At 38.7% G+C, this 25955-nt stretch overlaps 1 protein-coding gene across 3 annotated transcripts in view; it reads left to right on the top strand.

Annotated features, from left to right (window-relative positions):
- The window catches only part of LYPD6B (LY6/PLAUR domain containing 6B), a 224042-nt gene that overhangs the window by 69432 nt on the left and 128655 nt on the right, over positions 1–25955 (top strand). The window contains exon 2 of one of the 3 annotated variants that reach the window (XM_084998667.1): positions 18173–18311. The exons of the other annotated variants lie outside the window; for them this stretch is intronic. The gene's annotated coding sequence lies outside the window, so the exon portion shown is untranslated. The remainder of the gene's footprint in view (positions 1–18172; positions 18312–25955) is intronic. 3 annotated transcript variants of the gene reach the window in all.

Genomic DNA, 25955 nt, shown 5'->3' with positions numbered 1-25955 from the left:
CATAGAAATTAAATTTATGGTTGCCAAAGAGGAGGAGGAGGGATATATTGTGAGCGTGGGATTAACAGATACATGCCACTATATATAAAATATATATCTAAACACAGCACAGGGAACTATATTCAGTATCTTGTAATAACCTATAATGGTACAGAATCTGAAAATGAATCTATAGGTGTGTGTGTATATGTATATATAAATATATAAAACTGGAGTTCCCGTCGTGGTGCAGTAGTTAATGAATCTGACTAGGAACCATGAGGTTGCGGGTTCGATCCCTGCCCTTGCTCAGTGGGTTAACGATCTGGCGTTGCTATGAGCTGTGGTGTAGGTTGCAGATGCAGCTCGGATCCTGCGTTGCTGTAGTTCTGGTATAGGCTGGCAGCTACAGCTCCGATTAGAACCCTAGCCTGGGAACCTCCATATGCCGTGGGAGCGGCCAAAGAAATGGCAAAAAAAGACCAAAAAAAATTTTATATATATATAAAATTATATATATATAAAATTATATATATATAAAATTTTATATATATATATATATATATATATATATATAAAACTGAATCACCCTGCTGTACACCAGAAGCTAACACATTATAAATCAACTATAGCTCAATAAAAAATAAGTAAATCTTTAAATAAATAAGTAAAAGTCTGCTGTCTGTTGTTCTGGGATGATCTTTGGTGATTCCTGATGTTCCCTATTCTTGCTCTAAGTGCTCATAAGTCATCTCTTTAAAGATCAAGTGCAGGTACTTTCTGTTGGATTTGACATTTTGAGCTGCACATGACCGGTGAGGATTCATTATCTAGAAAAGATTGGATCTCTTTTATTCTTTCTTTCTACATGTATGTTCCTACATCACATTTTCTTTATGACCCTTGGCTCTTACAAATTGTGATGTTTCTGTTTGCCTTAGAATTTTTTTTACATTTCTTGCATTTATTATGAATTGGCAGTTTGTTTTACTTCTTCAGCTATTGTCTGTGAATAATTTGGTTTTTCCCAGTTTATGATTGTCACTTTAAACTATTTTTTTCATACTTATTGTCAGCTACACTAATTAGGGGATGCATTTGCTCCTTCATTTGTGACTCTTATTGATCACTTTGAGATTCCTTTACATCAACTTTGTCTTTCTAATTATATTAAAATGAGTTTTCTTGACTTTTCTGTTGTTGTTCATGTAATGTTCTGATGGAATATTACTTTTGTGGAATTCATGCAAAGTTGTGGAGTAACAAAGAGGTAAAATAAACATATATCATGAATGAAAAGATTTCTTCTAGCAAATAAGAAAATAATTTTTCACTTAATTTTTGGTTCTTAGATTTAATTATTTTAGGTCCCTGTGTGTAAATGAATAGATGCAATAAATAGTACATAGAGTAAAACTCTCTCTTCCTTTTTAAAAAGATTAAAGATTTGAATACCGGCATGCAATTTCACTGAATAAATGTAAATGAATTTTGCACATAGGAATGTTGAACTCTGGCTCCCATAAGGAAAATTTAAATAAAGCCTTGTAACTTCACTTCTGGAATGCCAGGGACATAGTATCTTGGGGACATATTTTGCATGTAAAGATCATAATTAGATTTGCAGAACCAACTATCCAAAAATTGTTTGAAAAATACTCCTTAACCCCAGGCAGTTGAAATGAATAGTTAGGAGATTGCTACCCTGGTGTTAGCCACTTGGGGAGTAAGTTTTGCATATTAGAACAAGAGAGTAATTATGCATTTTTCCATAAGACTGGAATTCTTTAAGAGCCTTTTTTGAACTCTCAGAGCAATTCTTCTTCGAAGAATGAATAATATTAGATGTTGCTTTAAACTTATTTAAAATGAAACATTTATTAGTAATAACATAAGCACCATTTGCATTCCCTGTTTTCCTGTCTGATCCTTGCCAATAGATGGATTCAACTTAGTTGTAATGAGGGCGCTTCAGACCAAAGCAGTGTAGTTGCTTTGTTGGCTTGGCATTCCTTAGCCACTTGTCAAAGGACTTCTCAGGAATATGGTCATGTATTAAGTAGCAAGTACAAAAATAATCCATTGAAACAATGAGAAATTACTAATCTCCTATGCCATTTTTCTGGCTTGTTGTGTGACTTAATTAAGCTCAAGAATTTTTGTTTAGAAGACTATAGCATGACACCATAGCTGATGTATTAAGATAAGGACAAAAGTTAAAATAGCATTTGTCTTTCTTTCTGCCAATTCTGTTTGACACCATGTTCCCTGATAATCAGAGCTGAAGACATTTCATTATCAGAGTAAAAATTTGTGTGTCTTGCTGAGCTTTTTCCCCCTAGATGGGAATGTGGTTAAGTGCAGTAGTGCCTAGTGATTTGTGTGCATTTGGGCTGAACATTAAAAGTGATTTACTCTTAGCTAGTCTGGTTAATTATTGCTCTCTGTTTGATGTTGCAGGCATTAGATTCTGTGAGGTGGGAGAGAGGGATTGAAAGCAAAGCTATGAATGGGGCTACATTCACAGCCCAAGTTGGAGTAGATGTCAGGAAGTGAACGGGAGAGGGGCAGTGAGGGGTGAGAAAGTGATCAGTAGAGGGTGTCAGAAGGAGGGAGACAGAGGGATGACAGACCCACAGACATAGAGTGAAGTGGTGGGGAGGGAGTGGGAGGAAAAGAGGGAGGAAAAGAAAGGAAGAGAAGGGCACAATCAAGCACCAGCAGGGAAGGGGAGTTGGAGGAGGTGGAAATGGAAGGTGGTGGTGAGGAATCAAGTCTAAGGTGATGTTTATTATGCTCCTTGGCCCCTACTGCCTGGATTTTCTCTTACTGAGTGACCATGGAGCAAATGTAACTTTACTGTATGCCTCTAATAAATGGAAAATCATTTGAGAGACAAGTAGCAAACACCCCTACGGGTTAAATTTCTTTGGTTTCCACTTAGTCCATACTTTCAGATCCTAAACTTGGGTCCTGAACTGTGTTAATCATTACTTAATATTTATATGGAAATGAGGTTACCCTGTTGCAAGTCCCAGTTTCAATCAGTAGGTAATTATGAAAATTAGTCTTAAAGATGCCGTGAAAGGGTCTTGCTTTCCAGGCAATAATTAAACCTCTCAGCCATCCCTGGGTGGTTGATTTTTTTTCTTGTAGTTATTTTTTTCTCTCTCCAAAGTTACTTTCTGCAGGTGGGAAAAGACAGCAAGTTGCTGTTGAATAAGGGATTCATTAGTTGAGGTAGGTAAAGTTTCTATCAAGAGAAGGAGGGAGTGAACAGGAATTAAAGCTGAAGAAAAGAAAAAGAATATCTGCTTTCTTCTGGACAAAAAGAAAGAATTTTTTTAAAAAAGTATGAACAGAACCTTTAAAACTCCAGGTATTTTCATAGGAGGCTTTTTGAGCCAGATCTCAAAATGTGTAGCTAAATGTCCATCTTCAGCGGGAGCCCAGCAAAAGTGCTTGCTGTTTTCATTTTCTGTCAGTTGGTCAGTGGGCGCTCAGAAATAGCAACACATGATGATATTGTCATCATCCATAAAAGTGCCCTGGAAGCTGAGCATTACTACAGAAGTTGAGCTCTAAGACTTGCAGGCCTGATGCTCTGGTTTCACCATGGCCGAAACTTGGGCTCTGTCCACTGGTGCTGAATAGAAATGGAGAGACAGAGTTTTGGGTGAAGGAGAAAAAAATAGCTTTTATTGTTTTGCTAGGCAAAGGAGGCCATAGCAGGCTAATGCCTTGAAGTCCATGTCCTCCTTTGGGGGAAGAATTTCAGGTAGTTTTCTAACTTAAAAGGAGAAAAACGGTTTCAGATAAGAATCAAAGTTGGAGCAGACATGCTTCTTTCTTTGGGGGAATCCTAGTCTTTGGAGCTGGTGTCAGGAGATCTCGCTGTGGTCCTGGTGGTGGTCTTCTGGGTTATTGCCTAGAATAGCGGTACTTGAGAAAAGGGCATATTGATCAGAGATGAGAACAAACTAGGAAAGTTCCTGAAAAAAGTCTCGTGCTAATAATCTTTAACCCACAGGTAGTTGTGCTCACAGTGCCTAATCTTCAGCTTACAAGTCAAATGAGAGAGAAGCACAAGGGAGGGCTCCAAGCTGTTCACTATTATTCATTTCTAAAAGAAATGTAAGGAATATACCTTTTCTCTTAGGTATATAACATGCCTGTATTATTATGTGTATGTATCCCTTGTGGGAGAACCAGGATCCTGCTCCAAGGCTGTACTACTGTTTCTTGACTGTTCCTCCCTTGTCTTTGCATCCCCTTCCTTCCCTGATCAGCAACTGTCTGAACCTGCCCCTTGGAACTCAATGGAGGCTGAGTGAGGTCCATTTCCTAAGAACAAGAAATGGGGGACACAGAAAGGCTTTTGTGCCCAGGAGCCCCACAGGGCCCTGTTGGGTTACAGACCAGGTACCATTGCCTCCTGTACCCTCCTCCCTTCCCCCCTGCTGGAAGAGCAGGGCAAAGCCACTTTGAAGGTCCTTAAAGCAGAAGGCTTATGGTACAGATGTAGGCGCTGTTCTTTAACTTGAGATATGTGAAAGCTGCAGTTTCACCAGGATGTTTGAAAGGAGTCTTCCTGTGCACACCATACACAAGGACTGAAGGTGGAGAGAGGTCAGGCTGCCACATAAATATAGGACACCCAGTTACACTTGAATTTCACATCAAGAGTGAATACAACATTATTTGTGGGTTATCTGAAATTCACATTTAACTCAGCCTCCTGTGTTTTTACTTGCTAGACTGGCAGTCCAGGTCACATCACCTCTGTAGGGCAATGCCAGACCCTGAGAACCCTGCCTGGACAGTGATCTAGCCTCTTATTCCCAGGGCTGTACGTGTTCATCTGTTCTAGGATCCTTTTGCCTTCTTCCAAAAGGTTGCGTAGATGTAAACTGGGAGTAGTTGTAAAGAGAAGAAAGTAGAATTTTTGGATCGGATCTCTTCAGAGATTTATAAAAGTTTAGAGTAGGCAATAAAACAAGCCTCTTAAATAAATAAGGTTTCTTTACTGACTTTGGGAAAAGTCAGTGACTGTTGATCCATCAGTGAGAAATACAAGTGAGCTTGACTCTAAACATAAGCAGTTTTCCTGGGCTATTTGGTCATTTCATCTTGAACCCGACATGATTTTTAATGCAAGATTTATTTGGTGAGGAAAGAGAGGGAGTCAAATACTGCATTTTTTACTACTTTGCGGCAGTATCATTTAAAGATCTTGCAAATAAAAATTGTGAGTAATTGCTTACTTGTTTTAACTTTGCCTCTTGTTTGCTTTTTGAGGGAGTCAGCATAGAGTGGTAGAAAATCCTAGGAGTTAAGAGACCCAGTCTCTTCCTTTGTGAGTAGGTACCAGTGTTTCTACTTTCTGAGTTTCATTTTGAATTCCCGAGATTTAAGTTTTCTGAGGTTTCCCTATCTTTTATGTTTTCAAGCTGATGTGCATCCGTGTTGCTGGCATCTACTTTCCTTGTGAGCATTGTATGGGACATGACCAAGGAAATGTGAAAAATGGGTTTGTTTTCTTGCATTGCTTCTGTAAATTAAGCTTATCTTTCATGTGAGTACATGAAACTTTGAGGTATCTATTGATTGATATGTAGACATACATATATCTAGCTATAGATATATAGATTTTTATCATGCTGCCTTAGGAGTGGAAAGTTTAAGACAAATGTGAGATGACAGGACTTTGATACACTGCCACATCCTGCACTTTTACAAGACTCCCAAATGCCTTTCCCATATATTGAACTGTCACAGCAATGATCAGTGGCTCAGAATGCCTCCTGAATTCCTGACCAGCTGCCAAAGCAAGTGCTTAAGTAAATGTTTCTCGATGTCCAGAGACCATTAATGCCCCCCATATGCAACTGGTTATGATCTGAGATTTCAAAGGGATACTGCCTGTACTTTAGTGAAATCTATAAAGAAGCTTTGCTGTTCTAGTCCATTGGACTAGGGAGGGCAAGTAAAGCCCTTCAGAGGGACAGAAGCCCTTCTCTTATATGTTTCTTCAGAGACCACAGTGGGTCTCTGCACGGCCTGATGACTCTCCTGGTAGGATTACATGAGTGCTTGCAGGAGGCAAGTCATGTTCTAAGAACCGCCCCCAAGCTTGGAACTAGTAGGACCCTAAGACTGTTGGATATCGTATCTCTGAATAATGGCATGAACTCTGGTAACTTGGGTGGAGCAGGGCCCATCTCATGCTTCCCACAGTTCTGCAAAGCTCTGTGTGTAGCTCCAGAGGTCACACAGATGCCAGTCTAGGATTGATTGCTTCCTTTTATGGTAGCTGATCTTCAGAAATATAAGTCTTAAACCCAGACACTTGTAAAACTTTATTTTCCCAAAGACTGAAAGGAGAGCTAGCATTCAAGGTGAGACCACCCCTGATGGCCCAGCATTAGAGCTTGAAGGCTTGTTAGCACAACACTGTGAGTCAGGGGCCATTTCCTAGATTCATGCAGGCTGCCAAGAGCCATTCTCAGCAGGAGTGGTCCCTCTGCTGTTTTGGTGCTCTTGTTCTGAATGAGGGTTTGTTCTCATTCTGTTCAGTATGAGGAATTTCACATTTTTGCTCTAAAGAGAATCATTTATACACAGTTGTTCCCTGTTAGGAAAAGATTGATTATTGATGTCTGCCAGGGGCTGCTGGGAGGGATGGGGTGTGGCAGAGTAAGTGATAGTCTAGACTGGATCATAAAAGTTATCAAGTTGCAGCCTCTTTTCCTTGAGGCCCAGGTGTGACCCTGAATGTTCCTCAACTCTCTTCCAAGAGGTCACTGCTAATCAGTTGGCCTTGACCCATGAGCTGAGGCCAGTTTGCCACTGGTGATTTAGGTGGATTATTTTCTCTCTTTCTTTCCCTAGAAGTTTGTGTTCAGAAGCAGCTCTGTTGGTTGTTTAAACGCCGGTCTCAGATTGGTGTCCTTTGGCTTCAGCAACAAAAAGGACCAAGGCTGGAGACAGCAGGGATTTCAGGAGGGTTTGGGTATAGGAACTCTTGCTTTTTCTTCCTAAGTCCCCCTGCCCTGTCTGAATGGGCAGTGGATCCTTGGACTAGGCTAGAGGACCTTATAGTAGACTTAACCTCAAGGAGAGCTAACTGGCCGGCATGTCCTCTTCTTGGACAAGTTTAATTAATTTCTCCATGGGGCTTTATGACCCTTATTTGTATGGACTTTTAAAGTGGAGGCTTCGTAAAAGCTCTTTTTAAAGGCTAAATGAATCCATCTTGGAACTTAACAGTTTAGAATCTTCCTTTCAAAATTACCATGCACTGTACAGCAGAAATTGATAGAACATTGTAAATCAACTATAATTTAAAAAAAAGAAAAAAAATTACCATGTAGGCTGAGCTGTGCGTTATCCAGAATTTGGAATGTAAACAGCAAAACAAAAACAAATCTGCTTCCTATCTGTGCCAGTACTAATTCAGGCCTCTCTTGCCGCCCAGCTCTTTGTGGCATTTATAATCAACACTCTTGTTGCTTGAACCAGCCCTCATTAGTGTTCTAATCTTGCAGGGTAGAGCTGTGTTTTCAGACAGGACCTATTTACTTAAACAATAGACCCCCTTGTCAGTTGTGCTGCTTTCAATGATTTACCTTGAGTTGATGTTCATTAGTGCGTGCCGTTGGTAAAAGAGGCCTACCTCCAAGCTCAGCTAATTACTCAGCTATTCAGTAGCAGCATGACTAAAAAGGGCTTAGCCGTCTCCACGAAGTGGGTGCTTCTCTGCCAGAGCCAGCCTTGAACATAGCAGGCAGCATGGACGGGGCTGGCATTGCTGAGACTAAACCAGAGGAAATCTGGAACTCTCAAGGGAACTGTTAGTGCTTCTTTTCTTTCCAATACATTCCCCTTCCACATCCCCGTGGAAGTAGCTCTGAGCTACTGCACAGCCCAAAGCCTGGAAACTCAAATGAACTGGGGTGCAGTAGGGGGACACCAGAGCATTCTAGAGAGTCAGCCACTGAATTATGAATTTAGTAGTAACTGGTAGAAATGCTGAGGCCAACCATCAAGTACAGTTTTGCCTATTGTTCATTGCCAAGGGCATTGAGCCAAAGGGTTAAGTGGGGTTAACCCTTGCTCTGTCTGGTGGGAGGTTGTGTTGGCCTGCAGAAAGGCAGGCCTTTTTCAAATGCTCATACAGATACCTACCTCTCACCAAGCCATGCACAAACTGGGGCTCATCTGCTCAGGGTGGGTGCCTTACTTTAATTTGCTTAAAGGTGCTAGATGAGTTCGTGGGAGCCTTAATATTTACCTGAAGTTCTTGGCATAGGGCAGACTTGTGTGTGAGCTATGAATCCATCTTGGGCTCATGGCTCAGGGCATGGGCACTGAGATCCCAGAGGGCTGGAACTCCATGGCACAAGATGATGCGTGTAAGAAGTCAGTCTCTCTCAACTCGTTCGGTCCTGCTCACTTGTCAGGAGGAAGACATTGGAATGTTAAAAAGGGCTCTCAGCATGTGCTTGGAGATGCTAAGTGAGCCCCCCTCTACTCCCCAGAGAGCTGAACTTAGACCCAGAGGCCTTCACTCACTCACAGATTTAGCACTTGTTTGATGTATGTTTAGCGTATTCTTCCATCTTTGCCAATGGATAACTGGTTTTCTACTTAAAGACGTAGAAGTCACATTTAAAATGTAAGTAAACATATAAAAGAAATGAGTTGATTCCTTTATGTATAGTCAAATCCAAGTTGTCACTGATGTGGACTGACTTTGGGAAACATTGATTTAGTGTAAAGAGATGAAATATCAGAGGGAATTATTAGGGTGCGAAGAAGAGGGGCCGTCACAGTGATCCAGGTTTCTGACAATTTCTGCTAATGAGAGAGGAAAGGGAAGCATTTGCACTGTTGAGGGATTTGAATTCAAATGTGCGACGTGTGTTTCCGTGACCAACAAGGTCCCTTCCTTTCCATAACGGAAAGCTGAGAGATTGTGGACTCTAAATTTTTGAGGGTGAGGCTAGAATATGGAGGAGAGACTGGAACTATTTAGAAGTTAAGCAGTTGACTCCACATTTTTTTTTCTGGAGGGAAGGAATGGCTGGATTAAAGCCAGAAGGTCCCAGAAGGGAAGCACAGCTCTTAATTGATACTTGACTCAAGATATCTGTTCACGTGTCCTTCTCTGTCTCTCTGCAATCTCTGTCAAGATCTTTCTCACATACAAGGCCCCCCTCTCCAACTCCCTGCCCACCATCAGTGATTTAAATCTGCAGTCTCCCTTGTAGGGGAATTTCCTGTAGAAGCCTCACTGTGAGGTAACAGGCATGACAAGGGGAACTATGAAAGCATTGTTCTTAGACCTCTTCAGGTGAAAAAACTTTCAGCTCTTGGCATGAATGTGGTTGAGATGACTGCAGTAAATGCGTTGTTGGGTATCCAGTGGCAACAGTAATTTATGTTTACATAAAGACAACGTGTCCTCTGATATAATCTCAGAAAACTGCTGCCACAGGCCTTTGAAATAATTAGTTTAGACTATTTCACAGAGCATTAAGCTTAACAATGTCAGTCTGTTCGTAAATACTCTTCAAGAAAATATTTGCAATGAGGTCAAAATTTAGGTTGGCAAAAGTACAACCTCGAATAGGCGCTTGTCAGGAGGGTTTTTTGAGATATAATTGACCTAAAATAAACTACACATATTTACTTTTTAAATGATTTTTATTTTTTCCATTATAGTTGAGTTACAGTCTTCTGTCAATTTCTACTGTACAGCAAAGTGATCCAGTCATACATATATATATATATTCTTTTTCTCACATTATCCTCCATCATGTTCCATCACAAGTGGCTAGATATAGTTCCATGTACTATACAGCAGGATCTCATTGCTTATCTACTCCAAATGCAATAGTTTGCATCTATTAACCCCAAACTCCCAGTCCATCCCACTACCTCCCCCTCCCCCTTGGCAACTGAAAGTCTGTTATCCAAATCCATGAGTTTCTTTTCTGTGGAAAGGTTCATTTGTGCCATATATTAGATTCCAGATATAAGTGATATCATATGGTATCTGTCCTTCTCTCTCTGACTTAACTTCACTTAGTATGAGATTCTCTAGTTCCATCTGTGTTGCTGCAAATGGCATTATTTTGTTCTTTTTTATGGCTTAGTAGTATTCCATTGTGTATATGTAGCACATCTTAATCCATTCTTCTGTCAATGGACATTTAGGTAGTTTCCGTATCTTGGCTGTTGTGAATAGTGCTGCAATGAACATATGGGTGCATGTGTCTTTTTCAAGGAAAGTTTTGTCAGGATATATGCCCAAGAGTGGGATTGCTGGGTCACATGGTAGTTCTATGTTTAGTTTTCTGAGGTACCTCCATGCTGTTTTCCATAGTGGTTGTAGCAATTTACACTCCCACCAACAGTGTAGGAGGGTACTCTTTTCTCCACACTTTCTCCAGCAATTGTTATTTGTTGACTCCTTAATGATGGCCATTCTGACTGGTGTGAGGTGGTATCTCGTGGTAGTTTTGATTTGCATTTCTCTAATAATCAGTGATGTTGAGCATTTTTTCATGTGCTTGTTGGCCATCTGTATATCTTCCTTGGAGAAATGCTATTCAGGTCTTTTGCCCATTTTTCAATTGGGTTGTTGGCTTTTTTGCTGTTGAGTTGTATACGTTGTTTGTATATTTTAGAGATTAGGCCCTTGTCAGTTGCATCATTCAAAACTGTTTTCTCCCATTCTGTAAGTTTTTTTTTTTCTTTTTATGGTTTCCTTTGCTGTGTAAAAGCTTGTCAGTTTGATTAGGTCCCACTGGTTTATTTTTGCTTTTATTTCTGTTGCTTTGGGAGACTGACCTGAGAAAATATTCATGAGGTTGATGTCAGAGAATGTTTTGCCTATGTTCTCTTCCAGGAGTTGGATGGTGTCTTGTCTTCTGTTTAAGTCTTTAAGCCATTTTGAGTTTATTTTGGTGCATGATGTGAAGGTGTGTTCTAGTTTCATTGATTTGCATGCAGTTGTCCAGGTTTCCCAGCAATTCTTGCTGAATAGACTGTCTTTTTCCCATTTTATGTTCTTGCCTCCTTTGTCAAAGATTAATTGACCATAGGTGTCAGGGTTTATTTCTGCATTCTCAATTCTATTCCATTGATCTGTCTGCCTGTTTTGGTACCAGTACCACACTGTGTTGATGACCGTGGCTTTGTAATATTGCCTGAAGTCTGGGAGAGTTATGCCTCTTGCTTGGTTTTTGTTTCTCAGGATTGCTTTGGCAATTCTGGGTTTTTTTGTGGTTCCATATAAATTTTTGGATTGTTCATTCTAGTTCTTTGAAAAATGTCATGGGTAATATGATAGGGAAAAACTGCTTGAATTGATCAACAAATTCAGCAAAGTAGCAGGATATAAGATTAACATTCAGAAATCAGTCATGTTTCTGTATACTAACAATGAAACTTTAGAAAAGGAACATAAAACCACAATACCTTTTAAAATTGCACCCCCAAAAATCAAATACCTGGAAATACACCTGACCAAGAAGGCAAAGGACCTATATGCTGAGAACTATAAAACATTAATCAAGGAAATTGAAGAGGATGTAAAGAAATGGAAAATATTCCATGTTCCTGGATTGGAAAAATTGATATTGTAAAAATGGCCATACTACCCAAAGCTCTGTTTTTTTAGCGGTTGCTTTAGAGTTTAGTATACATCTTTAACTTCATTTACTTTAAAGTGGTATTTCATATCACTCACAGTGTAAGAAACTTAAAGTAGTATACTTTCATTTCTGCTCCTCTCCCCAGCTTTTATGCTACTTTTTCATACATTCTACTTAGGTATATGTAAGAAACTCCACAGTACACTGGTATTGTTTTTGTTTAAATTGTTATTTATTAAATAAATTTAAGTAGTAAGAAACAATATAGATAACAGTGCCATATTATCATTTTTTAAAATGATTTTTATTTTTTCCACCTTAGCTGGTTTACAGTGTTCTGTCAATCTTCTATCCCAGTCACACGTACATATATATATATATATATATATATATATATATATATATATATTGTTTTTCTTATATTATCATACTCCATCATAAGTGACTAGATATAGTTCCCAATGCTATACAGCAGGATCTCATTGTTTATCCATTGCAAAGGCAATAGTTTGTATCCGTTAACCCCTTATTCCCAGTCCCTCCGAATCCCTCCCCCTTCCCATTGGCAACCATAAGTCTGTTCTCCAAGTCCATTGCTGTGTTATCATTAAACTTGCTAAGAGACAAGAACTTAATTTTCCCAACCACTAAAAGAAATGATAATTATGTAATATGATAGAGGTACTGATTGTGCTACAATGACAATTATATTACAGTATGCAAATGTATCAAATTAACATGTTGTACACCTTAAATTTACACAGTGTTATATGTCAAATATATTTCAATTAAAAAAACATGTATTTATCCATATGTCTGGTGAGTTTTCATTTTTCTTCTGTTTGAAAGACTTCCTTTGAGTTTCTGTAGTGCAGATTTTAAAGCTTTTGTTTGTCTGAAAATTTTTATGTCACCTTTGTTTTTGAAATATATTATTGCTATGTATAAAAATTTCTACATTGATAGTTTTTCCCATTCAGAATTTTAAAGATGTTCAATTGTCTTCTTACTTGCATTGTTCCGGCTGAGAAATCTGCTGTCCTGATCTGGGGTCATCTGTACATAATGTGCCTTTTTTCTCTGGCTACTTTAAAATGTTTCTTTTATCACTTGTTTTGAGGAGTTTAATCATTATGTGCCTTGCAATAGTTACTATTAAAGTTTCCTATGCTTGGGGTTCATTGATCTTATATTTGTAAGTTTATAATTTTCACAAAATTTGGAAAATTTTTAGCCTATGTTTCTTCAAATATTTTCTTCTCTACCGTCATTTCTTTTTTTTTTTATTACTCAATGAATTTGTTACATTTATACTCGTACAATGATCATCACAATCCAGTTTTATAGTATTTCCATCCCCCCACCCTCCAAACTGTCTCCTTTGGAAACCATAAGTTTTTCAAAGTCTGTGAGTCAGTATCTGTTCTGCAAAGAAGTTCCTTGTGTCCTTTTTTCAGATTCCACGTCAGTGATAGAATTTGATGTTGGTGTCTCATTGTCTGACTGACTTCACTTAGCATGATAATTTCTAGGTTCATCCATATTGCAAAAAATGCCAGTATTTCATTCCTTTTAATGGCTGAGTAATATTCCATTGTGTATATGTACCACATCTTCTTGATCCACTCCTCTGTAGATGGACATTTAGGTGGTTTCCATGTCTTGGCTATTGCAAACAGTGCAATGAACATTGGAGTACATGTGTCTTTTTGAGTCATAGTTTTCTCTGGACAGATGCCCAGGAGTGGGATTGCTGGGTCAAATGATATTTCTATTGTTAATTTTCTGAGGAATCTCCATACAGTTTTCCACAGTGGTTGCACCAATTTACAATCCCACCAACAATGTAATAGGGTTCCTTTTCTCCACACCATCTCCAGCGCTTATTGTTTGTAGACTTTTTGATGATAGCCATTCTGGCTGGTGTAAGGTGGTACCTCATAGTGGTTTTGATTTGCATTTTTCTAATAATAAGTGATGTTGGACATCTTTTCATGTGTGTTTTGGCCATCCATATGTCTTTGGAGAATTGTCTGTTTAGATCTTCTGCCCATTTTTTGATGGGGTTGTTTTTTTTGGTATTGAGCTGCAGAAGGATATTTATAAGTTTTGGAGATTAATCCCTTGTTGGTTGATTCATTTGCAAAGATTTCTCCCATTCTGTGGGTTGTCTTTTCATTTTGTTTATTGTTTCCTTTGCTGTGCAGAAAGTTTTAAGTTTAATTAAGTCCCATTTGTTTATTTTTGTTTTTACTGTCATTAAGAGGTGGATATGAGAAGATGTTGCTGTCATTTATGTTGGAGAGTGTTTGGCCTGTGTTTTCCTCTAAGAGATTTATAGTGTCTGGTCTTATATCTAGGTCTTTAAAACATTTTGAGTTTATTTTGTGTATGGTGTTAGGGAGTGTTCTAATTTCATTCTTTTCCATGTGGCTGTCCAGTTTTCCCAGCACCATTTATTGAATAGGCTGTCTTTTCTCTATTGTATATTCGTGCCTCCTTTGTCATAGATTAGTTGGCTGTAGGTGTATGGGTTGAATTCTGGGCTTTCTATCCTGTTGCACTGATCTATATTTCTGTCTTTGTGCCAGTACCATAGTTTTGAGGACTGTTGCTTTGTAGTATATTGTGAAGTCAGGGATCCTGATTCCTCCAGCCACATTGTTCTTTTTCTGGATGTCTCTGGCTATTCTGCATCTTTTGTGCTTCCAAACAAACTTTAAAATATTTTGTTCGAGTTCTGTGAAAATTGTCCTTGGTAATTTGATAGGGATTGCATTGAATCTGTAGATTTCCTTGGGTAGTATAGTCATTTTGATACTATTGACTCTTCCAGTGCAAGAGCATGGTACGTCTTTCCATCTATTTGTGTCATCCTTGATTTCTTTCATCAGTACCCTATAGTTTTCAGAGTACAGGTCTTTTGTCTCTATATGTAGATTCACTCCTAGGTATTTTATTCTTTCGGATGCAGTGGTAAATGGAATTGCTTCCCTAATTTCTCTTTCTGATATTTTATTGATAGTATATAGAAATGCTGTCGATTTCTGTGTATTAATTTTGTATCCTGAGACTTTGCCAAATTCATGGATGAGCTGTAACAGTTTTCTGGTAGAGTCTTTAGGATTCTCTAGGTAAAGTATCATGTCATCTTCAAACAGTGATAGTTTCACTTCTTCCTTTCCAATTTGGATTCCTTCTATTTCTTGTACTTCTCTGATTGCTGTGGCTAGGACTTCCAAAACTATGTTGAATAGTCGTGGTGAGATCAGGCATCTTTGTCTTGTTCCTGATCTCAGTGGGGATTCTTTTAGCTTTTCGCCATATAGAATGATGTTAGCTGTGGGTTTGTCACATATGGCCTTTATTATGCTGAGGTAGGTTCCCTCTATGCCTATTTTCTGAAAGGTTTTTATCAGAAATGTGTGTTGGGTTTTGTGAAAGGCTTTTTCTGTGTCTATTAAGAGGATCATATGGTTTTTATTCTTCAGTTTGTTAATGTGGTGTATCACACTGATTGATTTGCGGATATTGAAGAACCCTTGCATCCTTGGGATAAATCCCACTTCATAATGATGTACAGTCCTTTAATATGTTGTTGGACTCAGTGTGCTGGTATTTTATTGAGGATTTTTGCATCGATGTTCATCAGTGAAATTGGCCTGCAGTTTTCTTCTTTTGTTGTATCTTTGTCTGATTTTGGTATGAGGGTTATGGTGGCCTCATAGAATGAGTTTGGAACTATCCCTTCCTCTATGATTTTTTGGAATAGTTTCATAGGAATAGGTGTTAGCTCTTCTGTAAATGTTTGATAGAATTCTCCTGTGAAGCCGTCTTGTCCTGGACTTTTGTTTGTTGGAAGTTTTTTAATCACACTTTCAATTTCAGTAGTTGTGATGGGCCCATTCATCTTTTCTATTTCATCTTGGTTTAGTCTTGGAAGATTGCACTTTTCTAAGAATTTGTCCATTTCTTCTAGGTTTTCCATTTTATTGGCATATAGTTGCATATAGTAGTCTCTTATGATCCTTTGTACTTCTGTAGCTGCGTTGTTACTTCTTTTTCATTTCTAATTTTATTGATTTGAGTCCTCTCTCTTTTTTTCTTGATAAGGCTGGCTAAGGGTTTTTCAATTTTATTGATCTTTTCAAAGAACCAGGTCTTTGTTTCATTGATCTTTTCTATGGTTTAATTCGTTTCTATTTCCTTGATTTCTGCTCTCATTTCATGATTTCTTTCCTTCTACTAACTTTAGGTCTTGCCTGTTCTTCTCTCTCAAGCTGCTTTAGATGTAGAGTTAGCTTGTTTATTTGAGCTTTTTCTTTTTTCCTGAGGTGGGCTTGTATTGCTATAAACTTTGAGAACAGCTTTTGCTGCATTCCATCGGTTTTGGAGTGTCCTATCTTTTCATCATTTGCTTCTAGGTATTTTTTTAATTTCCTCTTTGATTTCTTCAGTGATCCATTGGTTGTTTAGTAGCATGTTGTTGAGTCTCCACGTGTTTGTGTTTTTTGCAGTTTTTTTCTTCTTGTTGATTTCCAGTCATATAGCATTGTGGTCAGAAAAGATGCTTGCTATGATGTCAATTTTCTTAAAGTTCCCGAGGTTTGATTTGTAGCCCAGGATATGATCAATCTTATAGAATGTTCCCTGTGCACTTGAGAAGAATGTGTATTCTATTGCTTTTGGATGGAATGTCCTATAAATATCTATTAAGTCCCTCTGGTCTAATTCTTCATTCAGGGCCTGTGTTTCCTTAATTGATTTTCTCTCTGGTTGATCTGTCCATTGCTGTATGTGGGGTGTTAAAGTCCCCCACTATTACTGTGTTATTGTCGATTTGTCCTTTTAAGGTCATTAGCAGTTGCCTTGTATATTCTGTTGGGTACATAGATATTTAAAATTGTTATATTTTCTTCATGGATTGATCCTTTGATCATTAGGTAGTGACCTTCCTCGTCCCTATTCTTCATTTTAAAGCCTATTTTGTCTGATATGAGTATTGCTACTCCAGCTTTCTTTTGATTCCCATTTGCATGGAATATTTTCTTCCATCCTCTCACTTTCAATTTGTATGTGTCCCTAGAAGTGAAGAGGGTCTCTTGAAGATAGCATCTGTATGAGTCCTGTGTTTGTATCCATTCAGCCAGTCTCTGTCTTTTGGTTGGGGCATTCAGTCCATTAACATTTAAGGTAATTATGGATATGTATGTTCTTATTGCCATTTTATTAATTGCTTTGGATTTGTTTTGGTTGTTCTTTTATCTTCCCTTCTTTTCTTGTTCTCTCCTCTTCTGGTTTGATGACTGTCTTTAGTGTTGTATTTGAGTTGATTTTTCTTATTTTTTTATGTATCAATTGTAGATTTTTGGTTTGCAGTTATTCTGAAGTTTTGATATAAGAGTCTATATACATATGAGATTGTTTTAAGTTGTCGGTCTCTTAATTGCAAGTGCATCTCCAGTGTCCTGCGTTTGTACCCTCCTCTTCTCACGATTTCTCATTTCAGTGGCATAATTGTGTCTGGAAGATTTCCTATCTTTAATATATATATACCTTTAGTGGTGAGCCTTGTCATTTGTGGTATATTTTTTTCTGGTTGTAGCCTTTTCTTTTCTGTCCAGAGAAGTTCCTTTAGTATCTGTTGTAAAGCTGGTTTAGTGTTGCTGAATTCTCTCAGCTTTTGCTTATCTGTGAAGGGTTTGATTTCTCCTTCAATCTGAATGAGACCCTTGCTGGGTAAAGTAATCTTGGTTGGAGGTTTTTTCCTTTCATCATGTTAAGTATATCATGCCACTCCCTTCTGGCCTGCAGAGTTTCTGCTGAAAAATCTGCCAATAACATTATCAGGGTTCTCTTATATGTTATTTGTTTCTTTTCCCTAGCAGCTTTCAAGATTTTCTCTTTGTCTTTAATTTTGGTCAGTTTGATTAATATGTGTCCTGGTGTAGTCCTCCTTGGGTTCATTTTATATGGTACTCATTGTGCCTCCTGGATTTGAGTGAGTGGTTCCTTTCCCATGTTAGGGAAGTTTTTGGCTGTTATCTCTTTGAATATTTTTTATGTCCCTTTCTCTCTCTTCTCCTTCTGGCGCTCCTATAATATGTATGTTGGTGTGTTTAATGTTGTCCCAGAGTTCTCTGAGACTCTCTTCATTTGTTTTCAATCTTTTTTCTCTTTTCTGTTCCACATCCGTAATTTCCACTAATCTGTCCTCCACCTCGCTTATTTGTTCTTCTGCATCCTGTATTCTGCTGTTAGCTGCTTCTAGTGAATTTTTTATTTCAGTTTTTGTATTTCACATCTATTCTTGCTTAAGTTTTATATCTTGTATCTCTTTGGTTAGTGTTTCCTATAAGTTATCCATCTTTGCCTCCAGTTTATTTCCATTGTCTTGCATCATTTTCAGTGTCCACAGTCTAAGTCTTTTTCCTGGAGACTGAGAATCTCCTGGTCACTTAGCTGTTTTTCTGGGGTTTTTCCCTTCTCCCTCATCTAAATTATAGTTCTCTGTCTTTTCATTTTTATAGATTTTTGGTGTGGTCACCTTTTTGCAGATAATAGAGTTGTGGCCTCTCTTACTTCTGGTGTCTGCCCCCCTTGTGGCTGAAGTTGGTACAGGGGCTTGCTGTAGGCTTCCTGATGGAAGGGACTGATGCCTGAGCACTGGTAGGTGGAGCTGATTCCTATACCTCTGGTGGGTGGGGCTTTGTGTCTCGGTGTGACTGCAGGTGGCTGTGTGCCTGGGGGGTCTTTAGGCAGCCTGTTTACTGATGAGCAGGACTGTGATCCCACTTGGATTGTTGTTTGGCTTTGGGCTTCTCAATGCTGGTGGGTGGGGCCAGATTTTCACAAAATGGCCACCTCCAGAGAAAGGCACACTGATGAATATTCCTAAGAGCTTTGCTTCCAATGTCCTTGCCCCACAGCAGCATTCACCCCTGTTTTCTCAGGAGATCCTCCAAGAATGGCAGTCAGGTCTGACCCAGATGGACTTTGCTTTGCCCTGAGACCCAGTGCATGTGAATGTCTGTGTGTGCCTTTTATGAATGGGGTCTCCATTTCCCCCAGTAATGTGGAGCTCCTGCACACAAGCCCCACTGGCCTTCAATGCCAGATGATTCAGGGGCTCTTTCTCTCAGTGCCAGATCCCCACATGTGGGTGTTTGATGTGGTGCTCAGAACTCTCACTCCTGTATGTGAGTGTCTGTGATACAGTTACTTTCCAGTCTGTGGGGCTTCCCACCCAGGAGGTATGGGGTTGCTTATATCACATAATTGCCCCTCCTGCCTCTTGATGTGGTCTCTTTGTCTTCTGGAGTAGGATATCTTTTTGAAAGTTTCCTGTCCATTTGGTTGAAGATTGCTCAGCATTTGGTTGTAAATTTTGTTGTTTTTAGGAGAGAAGTTGAGCTCCAGTCCTTCTATTCCGCCATCTTAATCCCATCTCCCCTACCACCATTTCTTAAGGAAACTACAATTACATGTATCTTAGGCAACAATGTTGTTTTTCAGTTTATTGCTTGTCTTTCTGTTTAAAAAAATTCTTTCTTCTTCCTTTATTTAATTTTGGATATATTTTATTACTATGTCATCAAGTTCCCTAATTACCTATAAGGAATTTCAGAGTTAACTTCTCAAAACTGAGCTCTTGCTGGGGAGGGTGAGGGGAGGAGAGATTAACAGTGGCATCAAGGTTTTGTGTTTTGTTTTTTGGGAGCTAGTATTTGTCCTCCCTGCCTCACCTGCATATGAAAAATAAAATTGTCATCTATTTGAATGGAAAAAACTGGAGGAAGAGAATCAAGCATTCAATTTTGAGAGTTTGAGATTCTCCATAATGTCAAGGAGGAAGATGGATAACATATAGTCTGGAGTTGAAGAGAGAACTCTGGAATGGAGTCTGGGTAGACAGAAAATCAGTAAGGATATACTATAAACTAACTTGACCAATTACAGAATTCTCCACCCATCAAAAGTGGAATACACATGGAGTTCCCGTTGTGGTGCAGTGGTTAACAAATCCAGCTAGGAACCATGAGGTTGCGGCTTCGATCCCTGGCTTTGCTCAGTGGGTTAAGGATCTGGCGTTGCCATGAGCTGTGGTGTGGGTCGCAGACGCGGCTCAGATCCCATGTTGCTGTGGCTCTGGTGTAGGCCAGTGGCTACAGCTCCAATTCTACCCCTCCTGAGAAACTCCATATGCCACCAGAGCGGCCCAAGAAATGGCAAAAAGACAAAAAAAAAAAAAAAAAAAAAGTGGAATACACACTTTTCACATACACATGGAACATTTACCAGACGGAACATATTCTGGGCCATAAAACAAGTCTAAATAGATTTAAAATACTTCAAGTCATAGTTCTGACTACTATGTAATTAAAAAAATCAATAACAGATTGCTGAAAAAAAATCCCCAAATATTTGAAAACTAAACAAATATTTGTAAACTAAACAATTTTGGGAATTCCCTTTGTGGCGTAGCAGGTTGAGAACCCTACCAGTATCCATGAGGATACAGGTTTGATCCTTGGCCTCGCTTAGTGGGTTAAAGGATCTGGCATTGCCAGAAGCTGTGGTATTGGTCACAGACATGACTTGGTTTGGTATTGCTGTGGCTGTGCCATAGGCCAGTAGCTGCAGCTCTGATTCAACCCCTAGCCTGGAAACCTCTGTATGCCAAGGATGTGGCCCTAAAAAGAGAAAAAATAAACCCAAAACGAAAAAAATTCTACATAAAGCATGGATCAGGAGGAAGTTACAAATAAAAATACAAAGTATGCTGAATTAGATGAACATGAAAACTATAAATATAGAGTTTGTGATAGTTAGGAAAATTTTTATATCACTAAATGCTTATATTAGAAGATAGAGTCTCAAACCAATGACCTCAGCTTCCACCTTCAGAAACTAGACAAGATATTAACCCCCAAAATAAGCAGAAGAAAGGAATAAAAATCAGAGCAGAAATTAAAAAGCAGAAAAACAAGAGAAAATTAAACTAAAAACTTAGTCTTTGCGATCAAAAGTTTCATTACCCTTAGATACAGATTGACAGCATTTAAAACATAGCCTGAATGAAATCACCTATGGAGTAGGTATATAGATGGAGAATGAAAGAAGCCTGAGACTTGGGGTTATCTAACCTTTAGAGTTCAGGAAGATGAGGAAGCTCCATAAAATGCAATCAAGAAGAAATGGCTAAAGAGGCAGGGTGTTATCTGTGAGAGTGAAATCCTAGGAGCCACAAGAAGAAAGTGTTTCAAGAACGTGGATGCTGTATACGATGTCAATTGCTATTCAAAGTTGAGGAAAATGAAGTCTTAGGATTGACATTGGAATTTGGCAATGTGGACGACAGTGGTGACCTTGATGAGTTCAGTCTTGTTGAAGCACTGGGAATGAAAACCTGATTGAAGGGAATTCAAGAGAGATTGGAGGAGAGTAGGTGGCAACCATGAGCATGGATGATCTTTGGAGGAGAGTAGGCAGCAACCATGAGCATGGGTTGAACAAAGGAATGGAGTGTAAACAGATGCATATGCCTGTCATGCTTAGACGTTTTAAAGAAGACACACAAGAGGATTCTTTATGGTTACCTTTCATAGAGAGACTGAATGGACCTAGGAGATGAAGGAAATTTTTACTTTCTTTTTTATAATTCTATTTCTATTTGATTTTTTTCCACCCATCATGCTTTCATTGCTCTTAAGAAGAAACAATCCTCAGAAGGTTTATGCTAATATGTAAAAATACGTATAAAATATGGTATTCGTAGTAAGGTTAAACAGAAAACTGTGTAGAGAGAAAATGCATAAAATATTTTTTTTCATTTTTAAAAGTTTTATTGAAGTATAGTTGATTAGTATGTTGTGATAATTTCTGCTGTATGACAAAGTGCTTCAGTTATATATATACATGTATGAAAGATTAATAATATATAGTAGAAGGGTAGTAATCTTTGGAATATGGAAGTACTTGGGGCTAAAGTCTGGTGCTCATACAAATCATTATCTCTTAGCCTTGATTTTCTTTTTCCTTTTTTTTTTTTTTTTTTTTTTTTTGTCTTTTTGCCTTTTTGCCTTTTCTAGGGCCACTCCTGTGGCATATGGAGGTTCCCAGGCTAGGGGTTTAATCAGAGCTGTAGCCTCTGGCCTACACCACAGCCACAGCAATGCCAGATTTGAGTTGCATCTGTGACCCACACCACAGCGCACAGCAATGCTGGATCCCCAACCCACTGAGCGAGGCCAGGGATCAAACCCTCAGCCTCATGGTTCCTAGTCAGATTCATTAACCACTGTGCCACAATGGGAACTCCCTAGCCTTGATTTTCTTATGTGTGTATATATATATATATATATATATATATATATATATATGTATATATATATATATATATATATATATATAAATACTACCATCATTAAGAAGGAAGTTTATAGTGATATAAGCCAACCTCAGAAAATAAAAATCTTAGCCCAAACTTACACATAAAGGAACTAGGAAAAGAGGAACAAACAGAAACCAAAGTCAGTAGAAGGAAAGAAATAATGAAGATCAGAGCAGAAATAAATAGAGACTCAAGGATCATAAGAGATCACTGTGAACACTCATATGCCAATAAAATGGACTGCTTAAAAGAAATGGACAAATTCCTATGTCCACCTATGCTGTGGCCCAGGGCAAAAGCAGTAGTCTGATAGGAGCCTGGGCCACACCTACCTACCCCTAGCCATGGCCCTGTCCACCAAAGGGCTCAGACCCTGCTCTACCTCCCCAGTGGGCAGGCACCAGTCCTTCTCTCCAGGAAGCGTGTACTAGCCTCAGACACCAGAAACACGAAAACCATGAGCCCATGGTTTGCAGAATGAGTCCACCAACACAAGCCAGACCCTACCCTGGGACCAGCTGGATCCTGGCTCTGCCCACTAGCAGGCTAATGAAACCTTTGGGAAACCACTGATCCTATACCCAACTCTGTCAGGAGTGCCTTCCTCCCATTTACACGCCAGTGATCTGAAACAAGCTCTGGGAACCCTGGGGCCTGCAGCCAGACTCCAGGAACCAGCTCTCCTGCCAGTGGTTCGACACTAACCCAGAATCTGACCTCACCTGCCAGTGGGTGGGCAACTGTTCCAGGGTTCCCTGTGAACACAATGAAGAGGCTTTATACTGAATGGGAGAAGATGTTTGCAAACAATATAGCTAATAAGGATTAATATCCAAAGTATACAAAAAAATCATACAATTCAACATTAAAAAAAAAAAAGATTGAATAATGGGCAGATGACCTGAATAGGCATTTCTCCAAAAAGACATACAGATGGCCAACAGGCACATGAAAAAATGCTTTTTATCACTAATCATGAGGGAAATGCAAATCAAAACCACAGTAAGATATCATCTCAAACTTGTCAGAATAGCTCTCCTCAAAAAGACAATAAATAACAAATGTTGGTGAGGATGTGGAGAAAAGGGAAACCTTGTTTACTCTGGTGGGAAAATAAGTGGTGCAGCTTCTATGAAAAAAAGTATGAAGATTCCTTTAAGAATTCAAAATAGAGCTATGATCCAACAATTCTAGTCCTGAGTATTTATCCAAAGAAAAAAACACTGGTTAGAGAAGGTAGATGCATCCCTGTGCTCATTGCAGCATAATTCACAATAGCCAAGAAATGGAAGCAACCTAAATGTCTGTTGATAGGTGGATGGATGAAGAAGTTGTGGTGTATATACACATGCACATGTGCACACACACTGGAATATTATTCAGCCAGAATGAATGAATTCTTGCCTTTTGCAATGTGGATGGACCTGAGGTTTTATGTTGTGTGAAATAAGTCAGACAGAGAAAGACAAATACTGTATGATTTCACTTATGTGTGGAATCTAAAACACAAATGAATAAATATAACTAAATAGAAAGAGAGTCACAGATACATAGAACAAACAAGTGGTTGCCAGAGAGGAGGAAAGTAGGGGGAAGAGAGAAATACATGAGCGAGATTAAGAGGTATGAACTTGCAGTTACAAAATAAATGTCACAGGTATGAAATGTACAGTATGGGAAATATAGTCAATAATTATGTAATACCTTTGTATGGTGACAGATGACAACTAGACTTATCGTGGTGATCACTTTGAAATGTGTGGAAGTATCAAATCACCATGTTGTGTATCAGGAAATAACCTAATATTGTAGGTCAATTATACTTCAAAACCAAGCAAACCCATAGGTAAAGAGATCAGATTTGTGGTTACCAGACGAAGGGGTGGGAGGAGAGGGAACTGGATGAAGGTGCTTCAAACTTGTAGTTATAAGATAAATAAGTACTAGGGATGTTACATAGAAAATGATAAATATAATTAGCCCTGCTTTAAATTAGATATAAAAGTTGAGAATAAATCCTAAGAGTGCTATCACAAGGAAAAAATATTTATCTTTCTTTCATGTTGCATCTGTATGGATGATGGATGTTCACTAAACTTACCATGATAATCATTTCATGATGTATATAAGTCAAATCATTATACTTAATACAGCTTTCTATGTTAATTATATCTCAATAAAACTGGAATTTTTTCTTCCATCAAAATACTACCAAGATTAAGGGTTATTGTGAAACTTAAGTGGAATAATATTTGTTAAGTGCCTGAAAGTTAGTAGGTTCTTGGGCCATTGTTAATATTCCTCTTAACTTTCAATATTTTCCAGTGTTTTAAAAGGGACAGAATATTCACATATTACTTGTGTCATTAAAAGTTAGAACTATTGGGGAATTCCCCTTATGGCTCAGTGGTAACAAGCCCGACTAGTATCCATGAGGATGCAGGTTTGATTCCTGGCCTCACTCAGTGGGTTAAGGATCCGGCATTGCCATGAGCTCTGGTGTAGGTGGCAGACACAACTGGGATCCCATGTTGCTATGGCTGTGGTGTAGACTGGCAGCGGCTCCAGTTAGACCCCTAGCCTGGGAACTTCCATATGCCGCACAAGTGGCCTTAAAAAAGCAAAAAAAAAAAAAAAACCAAACCAAAACAAAACAAAACTTTAGAACCATTGCAAATAGACTGGAACAACAGTCTCTGAAATGTTCATGGTGTTTGGTTCTAGGCAATTTTTCATTCAAACTACTGTAGTTTTTGTGTTTTTAAAGCCAACGGGCCAGTGAATAGAGGTTTTTAAAATAGAAGCATCAGGTGATCTTTGTTTTTCTGCCCAGTCCATTGACTGGCTTATTGAACAAGGGAAGGATGTGTATAGCAAGGGGTAGTGAGGAGGAACTGAGAGCTACCATCTGAAAAATCAGTTGGAGAAAATGTAGTGCATCAAAAAAGTTGGTTAATGAAATCATGATTTCACTTATAGGTAACCTTCAAGACTTGTATCTGCTGCCCAGGTTGAGATCTACTTGGGAGGCTTGTTATGAGGGTGGTTTGACCTGATGTCATTATTTAGAGTCCCCTTTCACTTTGAGAAGTGTCCCAGTGTGGATGATAAATTATACGATCCCCCTATTTGAGGGATGTGGAACCCTTAAAGTTTTTACACGTCTCTCTAATGCTCTTAGATGATGTTGCTTAAAGATTTATATATTAGGATGGGGAATAAGATGGTGGTCCAATGAGATTAATCGGATATCATGGTCAACTTCAAGATTTAAATTCTGCCATAAAGTTGAGAAAGATAAACATTTGAGATGGGGAGACAGACCCCCACAGTGAAGTTTTGTCGCGGCTTTATGGGCAGTGTAAATACGGCTTCTAAGAATAGGTCAGGGGGAGCAATGTTAAGTAAAATACATTGTGAACTCTGACTCTATTCAGATGTAAGGTGCTTTCATGTGTATTATTCCATTTGAACAGATTCTTTAGTGTTTATTTTAAAATAGGTATTGAAATAACTAGTGACTGATTGAGAACAAAACTCATATCTCATGCTCTTTCCAACCGGGAGCAAACTGAGTTTAGGTGGCTTCCGGGACTGAATTGCATGGTTGCTTTTTCAGGAGACCAAGTTAACTTTTATATGTTTTCGTTGCTATATAAGGTATTGAGATGTAGAGTTTTGGAATAAAAAAATTCTTGCCCATTTCCAAGATGAAATAGCACTGGTTGACTACTGTCAGATTTTGGTATGTGTCATTTATCTTGATGTTGGAAATTTGATTTGTTTCTCTTTCCCTCAGAAAGCCTAGTAAAACAAAGGGAAGGAAAGTTGTGGACAGAACAGTTAAACAAGCTTCAAGGGGTTGACCTGGTACCATTTGAGGCTCTTGCTCAGTACTTTACTCACATACTAACTTCTAA

This window comes from Sus scrofa, chromosome 15 (genome assembly GCF_054392235.1).
Source record: "Sus scrofa isolate SSC_HxYL_T2T_F1_AM1 chromosome 15, Sscrofa_HxYL_maternal_Yorkshire_Landrace_v2.0, whole genome shotgun sequence".
Taxonomy (NCBI): domain Eukaryota; kingdom Metazoa; phylum Chordata; class Mammalia; order Artiodactyla; family Suidae; genus Sus; species Sus scrofa.
This window is presented reverse-complemented; position numbering and strand designations above follow the sequence as displayed.